The sequence below is a fragment of the Amblyraja radiata genome, chromosome 8, assembly GCF_010909765.2.
Source record: "Amblyraja radiata isolate CabotCenter1 chromosome 8, sAmbRad1.1.pri, whole genome shotgun sequence".
In the NCBI taxonomy this organism is placed as follows: Eukaryota; Metazoa; Chordata; class Chondrichthyes; order Rajiformes; family Rajidae; genus Amblyraja; species Amblyraja radiata.
In genome coordinates this window covers 69,238,652-69,248,499 of record NC_045963.1, presented here as the reverse complement: position 1 = coordinate 69,248,499, position 9,848 = coordinate 69,238,652, and positions in this window count along the sequence as shown.

The window sequence follows — 9,848 nt, the reverse complement described above, 5'->3', positions numbered from 1 at the left end:
TGAGCTGCAATTAACGGAGCCAGTCGGGGTGACCGTGAGGAACAGCTACCTAAATTTACAGTCCAAAAAAAAGATAGAAACTAAGGTAAATACAAGAGCGAGCTGAAGGTGTGAAAAAGGCGGAAGTGCTAGCGGACTTTTTTCTTGGAGATTTAAAGATCCAAAATATCGGGAATTATCGCGTTTGCTCGCTGCATTTCATCAAAAGTGGCATTATTGACTTTTTATCTTTATTCATTTGTTATATGAAAAGTATTAAAAGTTAGAAACAAACCCGTCAGTAAAATTGCAAAATCGCCCATGGATCTCGGGTGGGTTTTAACATGCAAAATAAAAACGCTTCTGAAGCTCCATTTACCATTTAAATAATCGTAAGCTTGCATCTCAGTAAAATTGATTTCCAAACGCATTGAGAGTTTACGATTATTTAAATGATAAATGGAGCTTCAGAAGCGTGTTCATTTTGCATGTTAAAACCCACCCGAGATCCATGGGCGATTTTGCAATTTTACTGACGGGTTTGTTTCTAACTTTTAATACTTTTCATATAACAAATGAATAAAGATAAAAAGTCAATAATGCCACTTTTGATGAAATGCAGCGAGCAAACGCGATAATTCCCGATATTTTGGATCTTTAAATCTCCATGAAAAAAGTCCGCTAGCACTTCCGCCTTTTTCACACCTTCAGCTCACTCTTGTATTTACCTTAGTTTCTATCTTTTTTTTGGACTGTAAATTTAGGTAGCTGTTCCTCACGGTCACCCCGACTGGCTCCGTTAATTGCAGCTCAAAACCTTGCCGTTTTCGATGTTTTTAACGGGTGTGAAAGTGCGTGTTTTCCCATCCACTAACATGTACCGGAAGTGACGCTTGTCCCCCAGTTAAAAATTTCGGTCACGTGAGTGGGGATTTACGCTCCAGTGACCTTTCGTGAAATCACCCTATAGGGTGATTTCACGAAAGGTCACTGGATCATAGATCCTCACCCACGTGACCGCAAAATCCAACTGGGGTACAAGCGTCTCACTTCCGGTACATGTTATTGATGCTGAAAACGCGCACTTTCACACCCGTTAAAAACCGCGAAAACGGCCCGTTTTTGAGCTGTAAATAACTGCCAGTCGGGGTGACCGTGAGGCACAGTTATCTAACTTTACAGTCCAGAAGATAGATAAAAACGAAGGTAAATACAAGAGGGAGCTGAAGGGGCAACAACAGCGGAAGTGGTTAGCGGACATTCGCCGTGGAGATATAAAGATCGAAAATATCGGGAATTATCGCGTTTGCTCGCTGCATTTCATCAAAAGTAAGGCATTATTGACGTTTTATCTTTATTCATTTGTTATATGAAAAGTTGTTGCACGTGCGTGGCGTTCTTGTGCACGTTGTTTATCCTGCTCACAGTGGGTGCCCAATCAGGATTGGTGACATCATTCCATGCTGCAGGCTTGTCTGTTATTAGATGATAAATAAATTAGTTTGGGTGATTGTGCAGGCTTCAAACAAGAAACATTGAGAAATATGTTTTGGCAAATAATTAAATGTCCTGATTTTGTCCAATGAACAGCTGACAATTATCCCATTCCTTAGCTTGCATCTGAGTAAAATTTATTTCAAAACGCATTGATAGTTTACGATTATTTAAATGGTAAATGTAGCTTCAGAAGCGTTTTCATTTTGCATGTTAAAACCCATCTGAGAACCATGGGCGATTTTGCAATTTTACTGACGGATTTTTCACTTTTACAACTTTTTATATAACAAATGAATAAAGATAAAACGTCAATAATGCCTTACTTTTGATGAAATGCAGCGAGCAAACGCGATAATTCCCGATATTTTCAATATTTATATCTCCACGGCGAATGTCCGCTAACCACTTCCGCTGTTGTTGCCCCTTCAGCTCCCTCTTGTATTTACCTTCGTTTTTATCTATCTTCTGGACTGTAAAGTAAGATAACTGTGCCTCACGGTCACCCCGACTGGCACAGTTATTTACAGCTCAAAAACGGTCCGTTTTCGCAGTTTTTAACGGGTGTGAAAGTGCGCGTTTTCAGCATCAATAACGTACCGGAAGTGACGCTTGTACTCCAGTTGGATTTTGCGGTCACGTGGGTGAGGATCTATGATCCAGTGACCTTTCGTGAAATCACCCTATTGTTTTTTCATTGACTTCACACAAAAGCTGTGATCGAGAACATATTAAAGTCCATAACTTTCTTAAAATTTAAGAGAACTGAAAGAAATGTTCAGTAATTATATATTGAAGCATTCTGAAACAAATATGAAATAATCTTACTTAGATGACTTGAAATTAAAGCATATAGTTAGTTAGTTACCTAATTGTACCTAATTACAAAATTCAATTACTAGATCTAAACATCTATCCATTTCTTAAGAATAGATTAACATTTTTAAATAACCTGTGTCCAAATAACACAAAAATTCACAATATAACATAATTTTTAAATCTCATTGTCATGGGTTTATAGGCCAAATGGAAGGAATTGAATGTTTAATACCTGTAAATTAATGGCCATTTAAATCAGCTTGCGAATGGGATTTTCTGGAACGGGACCATTTAGAACGTTGAGGTTGCGGTGAATTTAGTCCCCCATATCGGCAGCAAATACACTGCCAGTTCTTCGGGGGGGAAAAATCACCATTTCGCAACTTAAAATGTGAATTAAATACATCTTAAGAAACACTTTTATACATAAAAATAAACTACTTTCTTTTACCTGTCCCTTACATAAAATCCGGCCCCGTTGTCGGCATTGACGGCTTCAGAAGCTGATTTTAAAATCATTCCAGCGATTAACTTGTCGGGCGAATCTTTTTTTAAAACACACAGAACGGCCGTCGGAACGATTCTTTAGCAACATCTCGCACTCCAACAAAATATAATTCAGGACCAGGTCGGAAAAAAACCCCGTTTTAACCCCACCCCCCCCCCCCCCCCCTCAAACGTGCCAAAATCGCGCACACGCCAGTGGCAGAATTGCAGCGCCGCTGAAGGTAAGTATTGTAACATACCTATTCAAGGTGAAGGGGAAAACATTTATATGGAACAAGCTGCCAGAGGAGGTCAAATGTTGAGACTATCCCAACATTTAAGAAGCAGTTAAACAGGTACATGGATCGGACAGGTTTGGAGGGCTGGTGGGACTAGTGTAGCTGGAACATGTTGGCCGGTGTGGGCAAGTTGGGCCGAAGGGCCAGTTTACACACTGTATCACTCTATGACTATAAAAGGAAGGAAGAGGTTGCAAGAGTAGCAGCTCCTTCGGCCCATCAAGTCCATGCTGACCTGTTCACACACTAGTTATATCTTATCCCATTTTCTCATCCACTCCCTACACACTATGGGCAATTTACAGATGACAATTAACCTGCAATCCCACACTTTTTTTTGGAGTGTGGGTGGAAACGGAGCACCCGGAGAAAACCCAGGCGGTCATGGGGAGAACGTACAAACTCTATATACAGACAACCTGCAGCCTTTCACTTCAAGCCACAGCAAAGAGTCCAGAGGCCTTTATCGAGGCGCCGTGGTCTCGATGCTTCCCTGATAGCCACAGAGGAGCCCGGCTGGGGCCTTGCAGGTCGGAGTAGTTTCGCCTTGCGGGTCGAAGTCTGGTTCTTCGGAACTCGGGTCGGCAGAGCGGCCGACGGAGTCCATGGCTGGGCCTCGGGTCGGCACCACAGAGGCCTCAGGAGAGGACCTGACAACGTTGTGGGGAGGTCGGTGCGGCGGCCGATGATGGCGCCGACTGACGGACGAGATGGACACTTGAAGTAAGGACTTCGTTACCGAGGGAAGAAACATAGGTGTGGGAGGGACCGCTGTGAGGGAGGGGGAAGTGCAACGGGTGCCCGGCGTGGGGAAGGAAGAGCATTGGGGACCAGGCCTGGGGGGACTGCTGTGAAGGGGGGATGAACAATGGAGGACCTGGATAGCGTGGATGTGGGGAGGATGTGGTTTGGAGGTCATGCCATACATGCCAATGGTCATAGATCAGCCATGATTGAATAGTGGTCGACATTAGAGCCAAATGGCCTAATTATGCTCCTATCAGTTATGACCTTGATAAGAGTAGCATAATTGCCATGTAATTCAATTGACCTGATGCAGCCAACAGCGTCAAGTAAAGATCTGAGCTGGATCTCAATCATTTTACACTTAGTTCAATTTAGAGATGCAGCATGGAAACATTTTTTCAGGCCACCAAGTTCACACTGACCATTGACCATCACCCATTCACACTTGTTCTAGGTTATCCCAGTTTTGCATCCTGCACTCTAGGGGCAATTTACAGAAGCCAATTAACCTACAACCTGTATGTCTTTAGGATGTGTGAGGAAACCCACGTGGTCACATGGAGAATGTATAAATTCTGCACAGACAGCATCGGTAGTCAGGATCAAACCTGGGTCTCCTGCGCTGTGAGGCAGCAGCTCTACCACTGCACTACCCACATCTTTATTAATAAATTAGTCAATGGGATAGAAAGTCACAGGTCCATGTTTGCCATATCTGAAAGGCAGGTGATTTTACCAGCAGTTTATAAACTATAAATGGATATTTAGAGATTTTTTCTCAATGGACCAGGTTATGCCTCACAAGTCTCCTCATCCTTATTTATCTCACATTCTTGTTAAAAAACTAATCTGTTTGCTTTTTCCTCCATTGACTTGATCTCACCTGTATGCGGCACAGTGCCAGAGACCTGAGTTTGATCCTGATCTCAGGTGATGTCTGTGCAGAATTTGCACGTTCTTGCTTGGTTTCTTCCAGGTGCTCCAGTTTATACCCGCAGCCCAAAGACATGTGGGTTTGCAGATTAATTGACCTCTGTAAATTCCCCTTAATGAGTTGTGAATGGATGAGAAGATGGGATAACACAGATTAATTCACCTCTGTAAAATCCCCTATCGTGTATGGACATTGGAAGAAAAAGTTGCGATCATATTCGGCACAAACATGATGGGTCAAAGAGCCGATTTCCTGTGGTGTACAGTCCTATGTTCAATGTTGGGATAACAGAACTAGTATAAGTAGGTGATCGATGGTTGACATAGAGTAGACTCTGGGCCAAAGGCCAAAGTATCTCTCAGCTAAACTCCATTTAGTCGCCCGCTGAGTTACTCCAGCATTTTTGTCTACCTTCCATTTTGTCACTTGTCATCTCATCAAACTGAAACCAAAAATACCAACACAAGAGGGCGCTCAACCATGAAATATGAAGGCTTTCAAAGACTGCCTTTGCTGTTTTACATCAAATGAATTATAAGTACCTGTACCTGCACTGCAAGTAGTGCACTTACAGATTCTGACATTTTCAGCAGAGATTCAGTGAAAGAAATCAACAATGAAGACCTTATAACATTATATTTGCTGCCTTTCTTCTATATTGAATGATACTGTTCACTTAATTTCTATGTAAGTTATTTTCTATCGATTTAAGTGAGCCTATTTTGTATGTTTAAATCCAACTGCCAGCTGTATTGCGGTCATTGGCAGGAAACTGGAAGCAGTTCTTTTAATTAAACAGAAGCACAATGAAACATTGCCCAGGAAACACAATTATAGTGCCGCAGACTTATGCTCAAATCAACATCATGGGAAATTTTGGCATTTACTCCCCAACATATGAAGATAAATTAGATACAGGAGCAATTAACTATTGCTCTTCAAGTTCTTTGACAATGCATATTGCATCTTATCTAATGACTGAGAAAATTAATATGATACGTTTTAATCTGCAATTTGAGAGGGAGAAGGTTAAATCAGAAGTGTCAATGTTGCAGTTGACCAAAGGACAAAGGGGATTGTGAAGGCATGAGAGAGGAGCTGGCCAAGGTCGACTGGAAAAGGATCCAAGCAGGAATGACGGTGGAACAGCAATGGCAGGAATTTCTGGGCATAATCCAGAAGATGAAGGATCATTTCATTCCAAAGAGGAAGAAAGATTCTAAGTGGAGTAAGAGCCAACCGTGGCGGACAAGGGAAGTTAAGGATGAAATAAAACTAAAAGAGAAGGTGTATAACATTGCAAAGAGTAGCGGGAAGCCAGAGGATTGGGAAACTTTCAAAGGACAACAGAAGGTAACAAAATGGGGAATACGGGGTGAAAAGATGAAGTACGAGGATAAGCTGGCCAAGAATGTAAAGAAGGATAGTAAAAGCTTATTTAGGTATGTTAAGGGAAAAAGATTAGTAAAGACAAATGTGGGTCCCTTGAAGGTAGAAACAGGTGAAATTATTATGGGGAACAAGGAAATGGCAGAGTAGTTGACCAGGTACTTTAGTTCTGTCTTCACGAAAGGAAGACACAAACAATTTCCCAGATGTACTAGAGGACAGAGGATCTAGGGAGACAGAGGAATTGAAAGAAATTTGCATTGGGCGAGAAATAGTATTGGGTAGACTGATGGGACTGAAGGCTGATAAATCCCCAGGGTCTGATGGTCTGCATCCCAGGGTACCCAAGGAGGTGGCTCTAGAAATCGTGAACACATTTCCAATGTTCTATAGATTCAGGATTTGTTCCTGTGGATTGGAGGGTGGCTAATGTTATCCCACTTTTCAAGAAAGGAGCGAGAGAGAAAACAGGGAATTATAGACCAGTTAACTTGACGTGGGTGGTGGGGAAGATGCTGGAGTCAATTATTAAAGATGTAATAATGGCGCATTTGGATAGAAGTAAAAGGATTGGTCCAAGTCAGCATGAATTTATGAAGGGGAAATCCTGCTTGACTAATCTGGAATTTTACTTCGGAGTCACGTGAGTGACTACGTGAAGAAGGCCCGTTCAGCCGCACATGCGTCATTACGTCAGACGCATTGGTGCAGGCAGCCGGTTGGGGAGCAGGAGCTCCTCCAACCCGGTAAGTTTTAAACTCAAGGTAAGCTTGTTTCTTACCTGTTTTATTCCTTGCAAGAACCTCTTGTTCCAGAGGCTTCCAGCCGGAGGATTCGCGAGGCCCAACGAGGGAACCAGCTATGGGCTGTGGGGAATCCCCGGTTCTTGCCGCCAAGAGCGGGTAGCTGGGTTGTCGGGTGTCGCGGAAGTGGGTCGCTGACGGGAGGTCAGTGGCTTCCAGGTGCTCCGGGTGCCGGGAGGGTTTCCATCCGAGAGGCACAGAGACACTGGGGTTCCCAGGGAGGGGACCTCCAGTAGGCCGGGTGCCGGTAGGGTTTTTTCCCTCCAACAATAAAGATTTATGCGGAGGTTTCCCGGGGAAGGGGACCTCCAGAGGCCGGGTACCTGGAAGGCTTTTTCCCTCAGATATGAATATTAATCCTGGGGTTCCCGTGGAGGAGGCTCAAGATAGATACACCCTAACATCAGGAGATATGGCAGTGTTGGGCAGATGGGAGAGCCCTTGCCAGCAGCGCCTTGTAACAGGGCTGCATAATGGGGATGCCGAGTCTATGGCAGTGCCGGCCTATTGCTCTAGGCCGTGTCAGCAGCGCCTTGTAATAGTAAATTACTATTGCCCTCTTCGTTTTTTCCCTACCATTCGGAGCAACAGGGCCGGTCTCTGTGCTGGAGGCCCGTCCGCTGTTGCTACCCCCGGGTAGGCTGTCATCCTCATCCGTACTCAAACAGGAGTACTTATTTGCAAGGTGTACCGACATTGGAGTACTCCCTCGTTCCTGCCTCTGCCCCTTGCCCTTCCTTAGCATGACCCACATGTCTCTCTCCCGTGGTTTTGGAGTGACCACCTCCCTATAACTCCCCTCTATGACCTCGTCACTCTCCCTGACCAGACAGAGGTCATCGAGCTGCTGCTCCAGGAACCTAATACGGTCCCTTAGGAGCCCCATCTCTCTGCACCTGGTGCAGATGTGGACGTCTGGAGGGCCATCCGACACCATGACCTCCCACATCTGACATCCAGAACAGTACACTGCTCTGACTGTCATTCTCTCGCCTTACCCTGGATCCGATACCAGTATAATACAATAGAAACTGCTGGGAGAAATCAGCAGGTATCTGACACAAACAGCTGCTCCCTCTTGCCCTTTAAACTGTATCTTTATTATATAAACAAAAAAGCACTGTACCCTTAGCCCGCTGTACCTTTACTAATGCACTGTACCTTTAGCCCACTGTACCTTTACTAAAGCACTGTACCTTTAACCAGAAAGCAGAAATGCTAACCTGAGGTTGCACCCAATCAGCTGCTTCCACTAGTCTGCTTCTGCCAATCAGCAGCTTCCACCAGAAACCCTCCCTATGGAGTGTGGAACGTTACAGACTTTGGTAAGCCCTGACCCTCCTCCACTGTCTCCAACGGTCCCGGGCCTCTGTGAAAACATGCCCCGTGCCCGATTTAAGTACTCACCGCCCTGACCCTCCTCCACTGTCTCCAACGGTCCCGGGCCTCTCTCCAACGGTCCCGGGCCTCTCCCAACGGTCTCCACCATCTGTGGAGTCTTTTACGTTCCTGGGAACCATCTTCAATGGGGGACTACCATCGACTCCACAGTCAAAAAGGCACAACAGAGGATGTACTTCCTGCGGCAGGTGAGGAAACACAATCTGCCACAGGCAATGATGGTCGAATTCTATACAGCCATCGTAGAGTCTGTCCTCACCGTCTCCATCATGGTCTGGTTTGGCTCAGCCATCAAGCACGGCATCTGGAGGCTGCAGCGAATCGTCCGATTTGGTGAGAAGGTTGTTGGCTGCAACCTTCCCTCCATTGGCAAACTGTGCACTGCATGGGCCAGGAAGCGAGCGGGTAAGATCATCTCTGACCCCTCTCACCCCGGCCACAAACTCTTTGAATCACTTCCCTCTGGAAGGCGACTCCGGACTGTCATAGTTTTCACATGGTTCTTATAGAAACTTACAAAATTCTTAAGGGGTTGGACAGGCTAGATGCAAGAAGATTGTTCCTGATGTTGGGGAAGTACAGAACAAGGGGTCACAGTTTAAGGATAAGGGGGAAATCTTTTAGGACCGAGATGAGAAAACATTTTTCACACAGAGAATGGTGAATCTCTGGAATTCTCTGCCACAGAAGGTAGTTGAGGCCAGTTCATTGGCTATATTTAAGAGGGAGTTAGATGTGGCCCTTGTGGCTAAAGATATCAGGGGGTATGGAGAGAAGGCAGGTACAGGATACTGAGTTGGATGATCAGCCATGATCATATTGAATGGCGGTGCAGGCTCGAAGGGCCGAATGGCCTACACCTGCACCTATTTTCTATGTTTCTATGTTTCAAAGCTGCCACAGCCAGATATAAAAACTGCTTTTTTCCACGTAGTAGCTCTACTCGAAAGCCAAAAATCTGTAACCTCCTCTTGCTCTGGTATTTTGTTTGGTTCACATGTTTGATCAATGGTGTTTTATTATTAATGTTTAGTGTTTTAAGTGCCATTCGTAACTGTCACTGTATGTTGTTGTCACTTGTGGGCGGAGCACCAAGGCAAATTCCTTGTATGTGAATACTTGGCCAATTAAATCATTCAATCATTCATTCATTCATTCATTCATTGCTGCTTCGGGAGTTTGTGAAACATGAGTCACAGAGTCACACCGCATGGAAAGGCCCTTCAGCCCAACTGCTCAATGCTAGCCACCATGCCCCATCTATGCTACTCCCATTGTCTTTGCCTGGTCCATATTCCTCCAAAACTTCCACTCCAAAGATCAGTGCTGGAGTAACTCAGCGGGACTGGCAGCATTTGTGGAGAACGTGGATAGGTTGACGTTTCGGGTGGGGACAATCAGAATGCTGCAAGCGTGTGGAAATGCAAGGAAGCACAGACAACAACTTGATTTAAAACACCAAGTGCTAGGGAAAGTGGATAGGTAGTAGACTCGATG